This window comes from Mytilus californianus, unplaced genomic scaffold, assembly GCF_021869535.1.
Source record: "Mytilus californianus isolate M0D057914Y unplaced genomic scaffold, xbMytCali1.0.p SCAF_4, whole genome shotgun sequence".
Classification (NCBI taxonomy): Eukaryota; Metazoa; Mollusca; class Bivalvia; order Mytilida; family Mytilidae; genus Mytilus; species Mytilus californianus.
The window spans coordinates 115,345,401-115,362,554 of NW_026262690.1; the positions used below are offsets into that span (position 1 = coordinate 115,345,401).

The window sequence follows — 17,154 nt, forward strand, 5'->3', positions numbered from 1 at the left end:
TACATCATGGGGTTCCTCACTGTTGGGAGTCTGGTATACACTAAATATTGATTACCGCAAATTGCTATATCAGCTTTAAATTTACATTTGTTCATGCAACACTTAGGAATTTTACAACTATTCTCCAGGTATATTATATACAACTTCTCGCTAATGTGTATTACAGACTTTATTTAACTACAGAGTAGTTTTTAAATTCCTAGACTTGTGTATGAATATACAAATGATGTTAATAGGGGAAAAAAGGCAACATTAGGTCAGTTGGGAGACACGAGATGTAAAAAAAGAATTGAATTAATTTAATTGGTTAATTATGAATAAATGGCATTTATTTAAAGAATTCTAAGATGCTTTTCGTCTATAGTTTGATAAAGTTTCTTTTGAAGCTAATGATAACCCCTCAGGATCTAAACCTTTCTAAAAATAAAGATGAATGTTTGGCAAATGTTGTGAAGAGCGTGATTGTCTATACCTGGTTATCTATAAATTATCCATATCTTAATTACCAATTGCCTAGAAACCACTCTATCATAATTTACAAATTAATAGCTATATTTTGTAAATCCCTTGCTTATCATACCCTGTATACATAATTCAGGTGAGATATACATGAGAAATGATTGAGGGATTATCCTCTTAGTTACAAAATACTGTGAATTTAATGTAATTTGTAGGATACTAATTGTTGTGGATTTTGTGGGTATAGGCGAACCACAATTTTAAGTATTTTACAAAATGCAATTTCCCTATAGGCTTGAATGCAGAACTTGTCAAACCCCAAGAAATCAAGTATTCAAAACAGATGCGGATCAAGGATTTTGAAAAAGGGGGGCCATGTAGTGGAACCTGTAAAAAATCTGATTAAGCATAAATGAAGCTCCATAAGGGGGGTCGGGCACACACATGCCCGTACCCCCCTAAATCTGCGTCTGCAAGAAAATTCATTTTTTCCTCAATCCACAAATATAGATTAATCCACAGTAGACTGATCTTTGCATTAAATTTTTGTACGAATGTCAATCAATGATGGAATTTTTTAATGTTTGAATAGGAGCTAAACATTATTTTGGGTTTTTGCTACCTTTGGCAAGTTAAGGCCCTATTTCTGATTTATAGGTGAATTATATGGTAAGTCAAACCTGCTTTAGAGGTCACTTCTTTAAAGAGAAAACCTGTCTTGTCAGGCCATCCTCTTGTCCTGTTTAAAATTCACTGTTCTTATAAGGTCAGTTTTTTGTGCTCCCAAGGGTGACCTTTATATACATCTCCTTTGAAGGGTGTAATTTATACCAGCATGTAAAGTTAAATGAATAAAAGTCCATAGAAATATATTTGATTTTTACACAATACCAAGCCCATTTATCTCTGTGACCTACCTTTGTAACCTCCTCTTCCACACATTTCCCCTGTCAGACAATTTGTGTGTCTGTCAAGTTATTTGTTTTGAAGAAAATCTCCCCTTTCTAAAATCCTAGATTCTCCATTTTTTGTTACCTTTAACATTGAAGTTGAGGATTGAACCTATCACAATTTTTAATGGCTTAGAATGTATGACTGGTGCCCCAGTGACTCTCCATTAACCACATATATTAAAAAGATATTTTTGTGATATTTTATGATGTGAATTAAAAAGGTTGATCAGTGAATTCTAGTGCAACTATGGCATTAAGGAACATATGCATTTTAGTTTATGCCCTGTTCATGTTGTTCAGTCAGCAGTTCTTGGATTACTTATTCTATTTATAACATTAAACATGTACATTTTATTGAAATAAAGTAGAAATGCAAGGGGATATATTTTTCTGCATATTCTTAATTCCTTTTGATGCAGCATCATCAACAATGTCCTCATAACACCAATCGTTGTATGAGGTCAGGAGTGGGAATTTATTAGATTTATTACATATGTGGAATGAACTCTTTTTATTTGACTGGGAAATCACAATATTTCATTTCAACCATTGAAATAAATTAATTTTTTCAGTCAGAATTAACCAGATATATGAACAAGCCAAGTGGTCACTGCTGTCAGAAAATGTAGATTGCACAGATGAAGAAATGATGATGTTTGCAGCTTTTCAGGTATGTCAGTAACATTATTATATGATGATTGAAGGAACTGATATATTGCCAAAGCCAACTTGATGCGTTTCAAAGCACTACTCTTTTCTTTTTTACTTGAATGACTTTGAGGGAATCCAAAGTGATGCTATGGCAGTTTCAGAGTGTGCTTTTAATTTTATCTGGAGTACTTAGAACCAAAATTGTGGAAATCCAATCATGTAAGAATATGGAATCAAACAAATACAAAATTAAAAAAAAGAAGATGTGGTATGATTGCCAAATGAGACAACTTTCCACAAGAGACCAAATGAAATATATTTCTAAAATTTGAAAAAAAAATCATTAAACAGTATGAAGATACAATTTCTTTAATGGCTAGACAGTCAAATTATATCATGGCTTACTGAAATGATTAGATGCACAATTCTTAATTCAACATCTAGAAATGGAGACTGACACGTCATCAAAAATTAACTTTTTTCATTTTACAATTATGTCGTATTCTTGGATGCAAAAGTACAATGGAAAGAGCACTACTTTCTGACCAATACTGTAAACCAACCAATGTTGGCCAGCGATTTATTTTTTGCGACATTCCCAAGTAGAAAAATAACACTAATTTAAAGCGTCACAAATGTGTGAAACTTGAATCTTCCCTTATGTAAATATACCAAGAAAATGAGAGGATCGTGAAAATAAATTGCCGTGAAGTTGGCTAGAAAGAACTTAATGCGAAATAATTTGGTTTACAGTAATAGCAAAAAAAACTTGTCAACATGTTATAGTTGAATAATCTGTGACATATTTGATTAGGGCTATTCCATAAAAACATACATTAGACCCAGGGAAGGCACTTACAAATCTCAACTATGGGTGGTTGTCAACTTTGTTTTTGCATAGTTGAAATGTAAGTGAAATTTTAATTTGCATCTATAGGTGGTTCCCCTATTTTCAAACTGCCTTCCCTGGGTACCATGTTTAATGGAACAGCCCTTAAATCTTTATAATTTTAAATTTACACTTAATACCAAATGTAAGAATCGTTGTTCTAAAATATTACAGCTTCAGGTCCAGATGCAGGCTGGGCAGCCACAGCCTAGTGAGTCCATGATGGATTCTTCTACGATGTCTAACCATCTACCAAACGATGACATCGATGCTGATTTAACAAATTTAGAGGAATCATTGGACAGTACAGTTTCATCATCAGCGGGAGATATTACTTCCATTCCCGAGCTCAGTGGGTGTGTCAGATATTTTAAGTAAGCTTAATGAATTGTGTTAAAAAACTGAAATGTTGGAAATGTCTTAAGCAAAAATTCCTACAAAAAAAGAAATATTACATTTATAGTCACAAAAGAAACTTGCATAAAAATAGTAATAAAATATATATATGTATCATTCAAAAGGAGTATGCCCGGTAAGACCCCTTTTTGGCCCCAAAATATAGCATTTTTACAAATTTGTTCAAATGTAAACTTTTAGCTATTTATTGGAAAGTAGAATACTTCTGTTCCATAAATATGGGCTGTTTTTGACAAAACAATGCACATGCATCAGGTAATAGCATCATGAATTCAGGCAATATTACTGAAATCTTCACAATTTTAGCATTTGTGCTTATTTTAAGACGGTTTTTGTCTAAAATGGAAGTGGCCGCATTTGTGTTCAGTCTTAATATTCAAATATATGTTGTATTTTATGATAATACATAACATATATAAAGGTTGAGACTGAACCTGAATGCGGCCACTTACATTTTAGACAAAAACCATCTGAAGAGTGACGTTTTATGGCATATTTGATAGATTTTTCATATTTAAGCTTGAATTTGAGCGTCTTTAATGACCAAATCAATCCAAATCTTTTACATAATCTTTTTGAATCGACTGAAGAAGACACTTAAGTGTTTAAAACATGTCAAAAATCTTTCATTAGATGTACTTCGAATATTAGGCCAAAACGAGCCCTTACCGGACCTTCTCCTTTCCAACAATAACAAAAAAAAAATAAGTGTGATGTTTTTAGATTTGTGAAAAATGTGACAGTATCATGTTTGCAATTAAAACTTGCATTCTTAATTTTAGGTGATTTTCATTCTCAAAATGTGTGCAATCCCAATAACTAGATCTCACCATTTTTACCAGTATTTAGTGATTAGCTATTATAAATGCATTAATTTTTGAATTTACAGTTAGTAAAACAAAGTAGTAAATCCACCCAGATTAACAAATTAAATAATTGAAAATAAAAAATGAAAAGGAGCACATGATAAGACATCATATCAATAAAACTGACTTTCATGCAGTTAAAGTATGTTTGGTAGAAACAGAAGTAAAGATTGCTAAGAAGAAAAATACACTTTTAAAAAAATAGTCCAAACTGATAGAAAATTGCAATGATAGAAAAGAAAGGATATGGGGTAATCATCCATGACACAAAATCAGTATATTCACAGCAAAAACACAAAAAGCAAAGGAACAGTGCTTATATTGCTGTTCTTCATCTCAAAGTCACAGTGAGGCCTTCGACCCAAAGCAAAAAAAAAAAAAAAAAAAAAATCTCACCTCACTGCAAGTTGAAGACGGCCCCGAATACCGGTTTGAGTGGAATTCCTTGCAAACTGAAGATCACGCCAAAACTGTGAATGGAATAACAAAGCCATGGAGTAATATCAATAAAATAAATCTGGCAAAGAAATCAAACATGAAGTGTCATAAATTAGGCCGACAATCACACTGAAGAGTGCAAAAAAAAAAACAATCAATGCTGGTTTGCATTATTATTATTATAAAAATTTGTTCATTTCAGACCAAAGAAATTAACATTGAAGAGTTATAAAAAAGCGTTTTGAAGATGTAAGGATACTCACATAGCCTTCTATAAAACAGAGGAAGATTCTAACGGCACACCTGCCATGAAAGTCAATATAAAAGGTAGAATTATAGCTACCAGCTGTGGCTCCAACATGGTCAAATTGCACCTGCAACCTCAGGGGTTTTAGCGGGCATTCATGTGGTCTTTTGAAAATGCTTAACACAGAGAATCAGATCTGTTTAGAACTGTTGGAAATAACGCACAGAAGAATACGTGACCGTAACGCGGTATTATTGTATATAACGTCGTTTACTTATGACGTTATCTTGTACTTCAGTCATCAATACAAATTCATACAGTTTAGACGTCTTTATTAATAAACATGCAGTTTTAGTAAAACCACTTTACGATATTGGTACCGTGACCAGAAGAAGATGACTTCAAAGCTGAAATCTATTCGAGCGGGACACAGAAGCGCAGTTTCTAGGATTTTAAGAAGATTTGACGAGAGGAGTGAATCAGAAGAAAAACCGGAAGAGGACGACTTGGAAACATTTCTTGATACCTTAAAGGAAAAATAAGATATTCTGAAGGATTTACATAAGAACATTTTAGAAAGTGTACAGGAGGAGGATATAGAGCAAGAAATACTTGACTCAGATGAGTATAAATTTGATTTAGAGACAAAAATACGCAAGATTCGTAAATTTATTCACGTACACGCATCTAACTTAAATGCAGCCGCTAGAAGTTTTTCGCCACATAATCAAACACTACAACCTATACAAAATGTTGGCCCCGCATATAACTTAACAGATGAGTCACAAAATACAGGCCTCAATTTCACGTCTTCACGTTCAAATTCAAGCGTCAATAGCAGCAACTTTCACAAACTTCCGAAATTGAACTTACCCACATTTGATGGAAACATGCTTGAATGGCAATCGTTTTGGGATTCCTTTGATTCTGCAATTCACAACAACCACACACTAAGCGACGTTCAAAAGTTCAATTACTTAAAGTCTTTTCTAGAAGGAGAAGCGTCACACACCATTGCAGGTTTTGCTCTTACGCACACAAACTACAACAAAGCTATTGAACTTATACATGAAAGATTCGGACAAAAGCATAAGATCATTCAATCGTACATGCAGGCCCGACTAGACATACCCACACCAGAAAATACGCTAACACACCTCAGAAGCTACTACGACAGGATTGAAACACATATAAGAGGATAAGAATCTCTCGGACAAGCTCAAGACTCGTACGGCTCGTTATTGGTACCAGTCATACTCAACAAAATGCCCAGTGAAATACGCAAAAACTTGACACGTGAACACGGTTCAACAGATTGGTTTCTTGGTGATCTTAGGAGATCTATTTTCAAGGAGCTGGCCATTTTAGAAACAGTTGAAAGTCCGAGCGCTACAGCCACGTTCTACACTAACACAAAATTGCGTAAAATCTGGTCAAAAACTGCGCATACTGCAAGGAACCCCACTTTTCGTCTGAGTGTCTGAGTGTACTAAATATACAGATCATAACGACCGCATGAAAATTGTTAAAAAGGATAGACTATGCTTTAATTGCTTAGGGCGACACAGTGTAGCAGATTGCAAATCTAAATCAAACTGCAAGAAATGTAAAAGACGTCACCACACAAGCCTATGCAGCAATGACCATAATAAGGAAACTACAAGTACAAGTAGTACATGTATAGTACAAACACACAACGCGGAGGAAGCTGAGACATCTGTTTTATATTCATCTCTAAACCGTGATCGTCCAAATGTTTTGTTAAAGACCGCAATTGCACCACTAAGCTACAGAGGACAAACAATTGACACAAATATCCTTTTTGACGAAGGTGCCCAAAGGTCTTTTATAAGTAGGCATTTAGCAGAGAAATTGGATTTAAGACGAACAGGAAGTGAAGCAATAGCATTGTCGGGATTTGGAGACACGGACAAGAACAAGAGAGTACAACAACTAGACACAGCAACAGTTAAGTTACAAACTATTTATGGCGAACATATTTCAATCGATGTTTTAATTGTACCAAAAATAGCCGCACCATTGAAGACTTACATTCATACTGCCAAAAAAATGCCGTATTTGCAAAACTTAAGATTAGCTCACGCCGTAACTAAAGATGCATCATTTGAAATAGGATTACTTGTTGGAGCTGACCAATACTGGAATATAGTGGAGGATGAGATAATCAGAGGCGAGGGACCAACAGCAGTAAGGTCCAAACTAGGATACCTACTCTCAGGACCACTAAAAGGAACCCACTCAGTAAATACAAACGCATCAATGATGAATGTAGTCGTTTCAATAAAACAAGAAGAGTTTGATCTAGAGAGGTTCTGGAAGATCGAAACAACTGGGACCGAAAATTTGGATTCCGATTCTAAGTTTAACCAGGAATTTCAGGATGTGTATGAAAAATCGTCGATCCGTTACCATGACAACCGCTACTTTGTAAACTTCCATGGAAAGAGGACCACCCAACACTACCATTGAATAGAAATATTGCATATCGACGAACAGTAAACGTTGTTAATAGGCTAAGCAAAGATCAAAACATGTTAACAAAATATGGAGAAATCATCGCAGAACAAGAGAGAAGGGGCTTCATAGAAAAAGTTGACGACAAAATTCCGACTGACAGAAAAGTGCATTATATTCCACACCACCCAGTGAAAAAGGATTCAGCTACTACCCCAATAAGAATAGTCTACGACTGCAGTTGCCGTGAAACACCTGATATCCCTTCCCTGAATGATTGTTTATTAAACATTCCACCTAATCTGTACGACATAGCTGCAATACTTCTCAGATTTCGTCTAAAGAAATATGCAGTTACAACAGACATGGAGAAAGCGTTTCTAAATGTGGGACTAGAAGAAAAAGACAGAGATGTTACATGATTTTATTGGTACAGCAACCGAACAGACCCACCAGGACAGTTAGTAACTTACCGTTTTAAATCCGTTCTTTTCGGTGCAACACGCTCCCCTTTTATTTTGAATGCTGTTTTGCTGAAACATTTGAAAGACAACGTGTGCACCTGGACAGAGAGGCTCACAAAAGACTTGTACGTCGACAACATTATTTCAAGTTTTTCGAAAGAAAACGATTTAATAAATTACTACAACCAGACTCGACCATTATTTGCCAACGTAGGATTTAATCTTCGATCATGGGCTTCAAACAGCGAGATGTTGCAGGAATTTGCCAGAAAAGACAGTGTTCTGGACAATGACAAAATTATTAAGGTACTTGGATTGAAATGGAATGCTGAGAAAGACACAATTACATTTGCTAAAAAGGATGCACTTGGTAATAAAAACAGAGCTAATACAAAACGAGATGTACTAAAACAAACATCTAGAATGTACGACCCGTTAGGACTTTTAACCCCAATTACAGTTAGAAATAAAATGTTTTTACAGGAGTTATGGAAGATTGAACTAGATTGGGACCAGTCGTTATCGTCAGAATTTACAAAACAATCGACAGAAATAACTAAAAATACAGAAAAAGCGCTAGAATTGGAAATACCCCGTATGTACCTACAAGGAGAGGGAAATATTTCAAACTCAACCCTACATATATTTACAGATGTAAGTGCTAAAGCTTACGGAGCATGCGCGTATATTGTAACAGAAAAACAGAGTTCGCTTGTTATGGCAAAAAACAGAGTTGCTCCGTTGAATTCGTTGATAACAATACCAAAACTAGAGTTAATGGGGGCAGTAATTGATGCAAGATTATTGGACTATATAGGAAAAAATATACATTTTTCTACCGCTTTTTTATGGACTGACAGTCAAATTGTCTTGCAGTGGATGAACACAACAAAACCGCTAAACGTCTTCACAAGAAACAGAGTACAAGAGATCAAGAAACTAACGGAGAAATACCAATGGGAATATTGCCCAACGAACTCAAATCCAGCTGACCTTTTATCGCGTGGAGTAGACTTTGACAAATTTGCCGAGAGCGACCTTTGGTTTAAGGGACCAACGTGGATTAATGATAAAAACTTGTGGCCCTAATGGAATGGCAATGAAACACTAATTGTTACAAATTTAGAAGACACAGAAGAGACACAAACTACCGAGGATAAAACAGAGAGGAATACTATTAACATTGAACATATTTCTGGAATTGTAGACATTTCAAGGTTTGACTCTTACAAGAAATTATAACATGTAACTGCCTACGTCATTAGATTTATTCAAAACTGTAGGACAAGACAAAGGACTACTAGTCCGTTGACCGTAAATGAAATAGACAGATTAGCATTAATGTGGATTAAAGACATTCAACAAAACAGATACTTGGATATTTACGACGATTTACAAAGAATTGGAAAGTCAAAACATTCTCTGTTCAAACAACTTAAGTTATATTTGGACGAGGACAACTTAGTTCGTTGTGCAGGAAGAATACACAATGCACCAATTATCGATATGGCGAAATATCCGATACTTTTACCGGCACATGACCAACACACAAATTTGATTATACAAGATGCACATAAGCGAAGCTTACATTCAGGAGTAAGTAGCACAGTTACCTTATTGAGACAATCTTACTGAATACCGCAAATCCGTCAAAATGTGAAAACCATTTTACGTAAATGTATCGCATGTAAAAAAGTTACAGGACAACATTATCGTACTCCAGAAGCACCACCATTACCAAAAGTAGGAAATCACTACCAAAAATCATGGTATCCGACAATGCGACATACGTAGCATCAGCGAAAGAAGTCGAAAAGCTAACCTCATCACCAACACTTCAAGCAACATTAAATAGTCAAGGGACAGAGTGGAAATTCATACCCAAGCGAGCGCCTTGGTATGGCGGATTTTGGGAAAGACTCATTGGACTAACAAAAAATTGCATCAAAAAAGTTTTAGGACGATCTTATGTGAGTTTAGATGTACTTAATACTACAATAATAGAATTAGAGGCAATCCTAAATGACCGTCCGTTGACATACATATCTACTGATCCGATAGACGAGGACCCACTCACTCCATCTCATTTATTATATGGAAGGAAAATCGTATCATTACCGTATCCTAGCAACCTACATGTCGATGAGAACCTTATACAAGACTTTAAGCAATTCTGCCACCAACAAACTTTATACAGTACAATGCCAGATAATTAAGCATTTCTGGTGTAGATGGAAGAAGAAATATTTAACCGTTTTACGTGAATTCCATCGCATCAATGGTAATAATCAACAGGATATCAAAATTGGTGACATTGTTCAAATATACGATGAAACTCCCAGGATTAATTTGCAACTAGCTGTTATAAAAGAACTTGTTATTGGACAAGATGGACTAATAAGGTCAGTCGTGTTGAGGACGAAAAGCGGAATAACATCAAGGCCAATAAAGAAACCTTACCCTTTAGAAATAAGTACGAATGAAGTCAATTTATGTGACACAAAGGAACACGGCAGTGATTCGAACACACCGAAAGATCGAAAGGCGAAACGTGTAGAGTAGACCGAATCAAGACTTGGACTACAGGAAGAACTTGAACAGAAAATCGAACGTTAAATAAACGTGACACCGTATTATAAACTGTGATTTTAAAGTTTTAATTTTTATGATGGACTTTAAAGTTAATTCCATTTTTATTATTTTCACAAAGAGACTTTAATTATTTTAGAAGTTGTAAATTTTCACTTTTCATGGGCCGGAGAATGTTGGAAATAACGCACAGAAGAATACGTGACCGTAACGCGGTATTATTGTATATAACGTCGTTTACTTATCACGTTATCTTGTACTTCAGTCATCAATACAAATTCATACAGTTTAGACGTCTTTATTATTATACATGCAGTTTTAGTAAAACCACTTTACGATATGAACTGTATAGTTTGCTTAAAAGTGATCTGGTGACCTGAGGCAATTTTTTAAATATGACCTAAAGGGGAAAGAGGGGGGAGGGTACAACTGGAGTCCCCCCAGCCATCCTTGTATAAAATAACTAACAGTATTTCTGTTTAAACGTCAATATGAAAGGCATGATACCAAATATTTGCCTCTGGATGTTAAGCAAACAACAATCAATCATATAAAGAAAAAGTAGAACAAAAGGACTGATCTGAAATTTTCCATAGTTCCGTGGTTGTTCCAAGTGAAATATTTTATTCTGTAGATTATCCATGATGTCTGTAATTAGATATGTAATCGACTAACGATTTTATTGTATTATGCCGATCGTTTGCATTCATTTTAGTAAATGCATCACTGACATAGTTATGCAAATGACTCACGTTGACATAACGCTCTCTTCATTAAGTGTCAAATTAATCAATCTAGTTTCTCTGTCTCTGGACTAAAAACTTCTTATATTTGACTACCTGTAGGGTTTCCATCAAAGGTAGTTTCTAACACCTTGTAAAAAAAATAGATAATAAAAAAAAAACGTTTCTTTGGACGAAGACCGGGGATAAATTTGTTATCTACTTTTATATTGGCCTCCCGGTGTACTTGTACTTCAGGATGTTAACATACCCATATCTATGGATATGAACGTAGATAACTTATGATGTCGGGTATATGTAAATGAGACAGCAACATGGCGCAAAAAGCAGAAAGACATCAAGAGAGCAACATACAGTCTTCAACAATAGACAGGTGTCTATACAAAATATTAAACAAGTAGTTGTCCTGAGTATAGTATAAATTGAACTGAGAATATATATGATCTGTGATTAACACCAAATTCTCTAAATGACATTTAAGGATATGGAAAAAAACATGAAGATGTGAAAAAAGACACAAGGATATGACGAAAGACATAAGGATATGATAAAAAAGACTTAAGGATATGATAAAAAAAGACATAAGGATATGATAAAAAAAGACATAAGGATATGACAAAAAACAATCAAGTGTAGGAATATTTTTAACAATATAACGGACATCAACAACTGTCATACAAGTGGGAAGTTCAGCTAGCTATACAATCAGGTTTAAATCACCATTTTTGTAAATTGCCTGTACCAAGTTAGGAATATAATAGTTATTTTCCATTCATTCCTTTATTTGATGTAGTCGAGCATTTGATTTATGCAGGTTTTATGGACTTTCCCATTTATGAATGAACCTTAGAGTTGGTATTTTTGTTATTTCTTATTAGCTCACCTGGCCCGAAGGGCCAAATGAGCTTTTCTCATCACTTGGCGTCCGTCGTCCGTCGTCCGTCGTCGTCGTCGTCGTCGTCGTCGTCGTCGTTGTTGTTAGCTTTTTACAAAAATCTTCTCCTCTGAAACCACTGGGCCAAATTTAACCAAACTTGGCAACAATCATCATTAGGGTATCTAGTTTAAAAAATGTGTCCGATGACCATATAACTAACCAAAATGGCGGCCATGGCTAAAAATAGAACATAGGAGTAAAATGTAGATTTTGGCTTATATCTCTGAAACCAAAGCATTAAGAGTAAATCTGACATGGATAAAACTGATTATCAGGTCAATATCTATCTGCCCTGAAATTTTCAGACAAATCTGACAACCTGTTGTTGGGTTGCTGCCCCTCAATTGGTAATTTTAAGGAAATTTTGCAGTTTTTGGTCATTATCTTGAATATTATTATAGATAGAGATAAACTGTAATCAGCAATAATGTTCAGCAAAGTAAGATCTACAAATAAGTTGTATGATCAAAATTGTCAGTCGACCCCTTTAGGAGTTATTGCCCTTTATAGTCAATTTTTAACACTTTTTCGTAAATTTTTGTAATCTTTTACAAAAATCTTCTTCTCTGAAACTACTGAGACAAATTTAACCATACTTGGCCATAATCATTATTAGGGTATCTAGTTTAAAAAATTTGTCCGATGACCCCGCCATTCAACAATCATGGCCGACTTGGTTAAAAATAGAACATAGGGGTAAAATGCAGTTTTTGGTTTATATCTCTGAAACTAAAGCATTTAGAGCAAATCTGACAGGTGGCAAAAATGTTCATCAGATTTAGATTTATCTGACCTGAAATTTTAGGACGAATCCGACAATCCGTTGTTTGTTTGCTGCCCCTGAGTTAGTAATTTTACAAAAATTTTACAGTTTATTGTTATTATCTTAGATATCATTATAATATCTAATATCTAATATCAAATACTATTAATTATGATTTTAACCTTATTTTACATGATTTCCAAAGCATCAGTAAATACAGGTGAGCGACACAGGCTCTTGAGAGCCTCTAGTTTTGTAACCAATGATCTTTGACCCTACAACAATGACAAATTTGCATCACCTGTTTTGTCCATTTATTTTTATGTGGATTAAACATTTAAAACATCTATAAAAAGGACATAAAATTGAATACTGCAGTAACAAGAAGTCTGTTATTATAATACAGGTCATATTTACTAGTGGTAATAAAAAGTTCAGTCTAAGTGCACCATTGATACATGTCAGAAATAAACAGGAAAAGATTCAGTTCAGCATTGTTGTAAACCTTCATACAACGTTTAATTATGATATCAAATTACGGTTGATCCTGTTAGAATAACAATAAACTGACACATGATGGTTTCAATTGCCTCCGATTTGTCATATCTCACATTTCGCTCCTTGTCAAGTGTTTAATTACATGTACTTTCCTCATATACCAAATACCAATAGAATGTGAATATGTCTTTCTCGTACCCTTTGTAATATTGTAACTAATGATAGATATAAAAATTACTTAATTACATAAACTTTCCTCAAATTCCAAAAACAAAAGAAGGTAAATATGTCTTTTTTCGTCTTTTTTCGTACACTTTGTGATATAAGTAATGATAGATAAAATAAATTTACTTAATTACATGTACTTTCCTCATATACCAATAACAAAAGAAGTTTAATATGTATTTATCATGCACTTTGTAATATTATAACCATTTATAGATAAAAATTACTTAATTACATGAACTCTCCTCAATTACCAATAACAATAGAATGTATTATGTCTTTCTCACACTTTTTGTAATTTTATAAGTAATGATAAATGAAAATTACTAAATTACATGTACTTTCCTCCAATACCAATAAGAATAGAAGGTAAATATATCTTTCTCCTACACTTTGTAATATTATAAATACTGAAAGTTAAAAATTACTTAATTACACATACTTTCCCCAATTACCAATAACAATAGAAGGTAAATATGTCTTTCTCGCACCCTTTTTAATATTATAACTAATGACAGATAAAAACTATTTAATTACATGTACTTTTCTGTAATACCAGCATCTGAGTACACTTCTTTGATGTACTTGTGATTTATAATGATAGATAAACACTATATTAGTTACATGCATTTTGAAAAAAATAGCAGAAAGTACTTTTATTTCATTTGATAAACTGTAACTAGAAAAAACAAATAATTGTTATAATTTGCTTTGATAAATGACTGTAACGCCTATTTGTATTTTATGTTTGTTTGTGAAGTATGAAATTATACTCATATAACAGATTTGATATGAGTTCAGACATCTTTTACTCTCATAAAAGTGGAAATAAGTACTTATTGCTATATTTAAACCTAAAGAAGGGTACACAGTAAATATTTTAATGTAGTTGGTTATCTTGATAAAAAAAAACTGTTTAGAATATAAATCCTGTTACAGGTAAAAGTGGAAGGATTTATTATTTCCTACCCACAAATCATGCAGATTAAATCAGAAAGTTTGAAAGTGCAGTTTGAAAGCGTATACATCCCCAACACCTTAAGAACATTTTTTACTGAAAATTATCCTTAATATTTTTGTACATAATTTACATAGGACAAACTGATTTTTGTACATATTATTTTGTAGGATGTGAAGCCCATCCAGATCTAAACCTGGCATCTCAGAAGTATGGAATCAAATTATTTGTACCTGGTTCAGATGGCATGTCAGAAATATGGCTAAGGTTTGACAGTGTAAGTAATAGTTTAGTCACATAGGATGCCATGTCAGAAATATGGCTAAGGTTTGACAGTGTAAGTAATAATTCAGTTCCAAACATTAGAATTAGAAACACATAGAATTAATTGTATTTTCCTAGTAAGATTTCTTGATTAGTTATTAATGATAACGAACACAATAGATAGTATTTCTATTAAATTAAAGAACATACTTATAACACTGGGAAAACAATAATTCAAAAACTAGTTGTCTTTAGAAACACCAGGCTGTTTACTTCAAAAAGTCAGAAAACATTCATTATTGATACTTAACTCCTCTGGTTGGAATTTGAATTTAAAAATCTGATACCTCATTTATTTAGTGTGCTAAGCTCTTTGCATACCACAGAACTCTTTCAGCAATCTTTTCAGGGTTATTAGGTGACATGGTGAAAGTAGAATTTCTGCCAAAAAAAAATAACTTCTGTAAGTTGTAACCCTAATTGACAAAAAGACTCATCAGTGATATTTGAATCAAAAAATTTGAAAAGGCCACATAAAGTACGAAGTTGAAGAGCATTGAGGACTCAAAATTCAGAAAGGTTTTGTCAAATACAGCTACGGTAATCTATTGGTAAACCACACTCCTCTTTGCAGAACTACTACTTTTATTTATTCTTTAAGTTGTTTTATATCCTCATAATGCTTGAAATATTTGCCACTGGATGTATAGATCAATAACCGTCAAAGTCATTAGACGTCATAAATTTTGTGATTATAGTTGATTTAAAAGTTAAAGTTGTGTCTTCTATTCTATATTATAAATAAGTGGGATAAAATAAACCCACAGTTTATATAGACAGGATGATTTAGAGGTGGACATATTGTATAGAACACCTCCCCTTCTATCCACAAGTTGCTGTCTCATTGGCATTAACCCCACATCTATCAACAATGTCCATTTCTTTTTACAGGAGGAGCAATACTGCAAGTGGATGGCAGCTTGTAAACTGGCATCTCAGGGGAAGACAATGGCCGACAGTTCATATGTAACAGAAGTAGAATCTATAAAAAGTTACTAAGTCGACAACAGCCATCGCAGACACCAGCTCCTGTACAGCTACAGTTTGATGTCAATGTAAACGCTGAAGACTTTGTCGCTCCTCGATACCATAAAAGGATAAAAAAATAAAACTGTAAGAGATATATATTTTTGCAGATTTCAGAATTTGATTAAATATTGATTTTTGAGGCAACTTTACTTTTTTTGTTTGAAGTTTTTATATCAAGGTTTCACTGGTCATGTCAAAGAATTGTTTTATTTCATTCATCAGGTGGGTTTGTTTAACACTACTAAAGAAATCAAAAGTTAAAGTATCCAACAAAAAAAAGATTTTTTTCATGATTGTACCGTCATTTAAAGGTGTGATGGATAGCAAAATGCAGAATTTTCTCTTAAAGTTTCTGGAACTGATAGTTAAAAAGTTTTTGGGGAAAAGAATCACTTCATGTTGTTATCCACAGAATTGTGCATGCCTGCATGTTTTCATTTAATGGTCTTTGATGCTATTTTGATCAGACAAAATTTAGTATTTGAATGATATTATAATGTATCATGGTTTAAGCCCCTAATTTCAGTATTTATGTTTGTTTTTATAAAGGTATTGTGTTCATCTTTTAAACATTTAAACATTGAACTTTACTTATTCATATAACTTGAACAAATGAAAACAAAATTAAAAACCAATTGTTCAGAGAATAATTGAAGGTCTTTCCGTCCATAAAGATCAATTTTGATATAGAACTATTAAAATTCAGTTTGATATATCATATCCAGCGTCAAATGATAGCTTATTGTACACTGATTCCAAAAATATATGGTTTCTTTACATTTTTTTCTAAATAAGGGAGATAAATTGTTACTTCCGGTTTGAAATATGTCACTTCCGGTTGTATTTGATAGTTTACTTGATACTGATTCCAAAAATATATGGTTCAATATACTTTAACATTAAACAAGTACAAAAAATAGCTACTTCCGGTTTACACCAGGTCACTTCCGGTTGGCTTTTCCATGGTCAAATGGCTTGCAACGTAATCCAAAAAGTCCCATGGCTTTATCTTGTATACATATGAGGTAAAAGCAAAGGTCAAAATCTAGAACGTCAATTTTACCTATAACCTTGAGCTCAATTTCAAGGTCATAAACCAAGGGCTTCAAATAAAAGACTATAGGTCTTAATTATATATGGTTAATGAGTTATATCACTATATGCTTAACTTTTAATAAAAGAGGGGAGAAAACTCCAATTTAATGTTAGCGTACCCTTTTAACCAAAAT

At 33.6% G+C, this 17,154-nt stretch overlaps 1 pseudogene; it reads left to right on the plus strand.

The window, feature by feature from the left end:
- Positions 1-6: 6 nt before the first annotated feature.
- LOC127737196 (fermitin family homolog 2-like) lies at positions 7-16,006 on the plus strand (annotated as a pseudogene).
- The last annotated feature ends 1,148 nt before the right edge of the window (positions 16,007-17,154 follow it).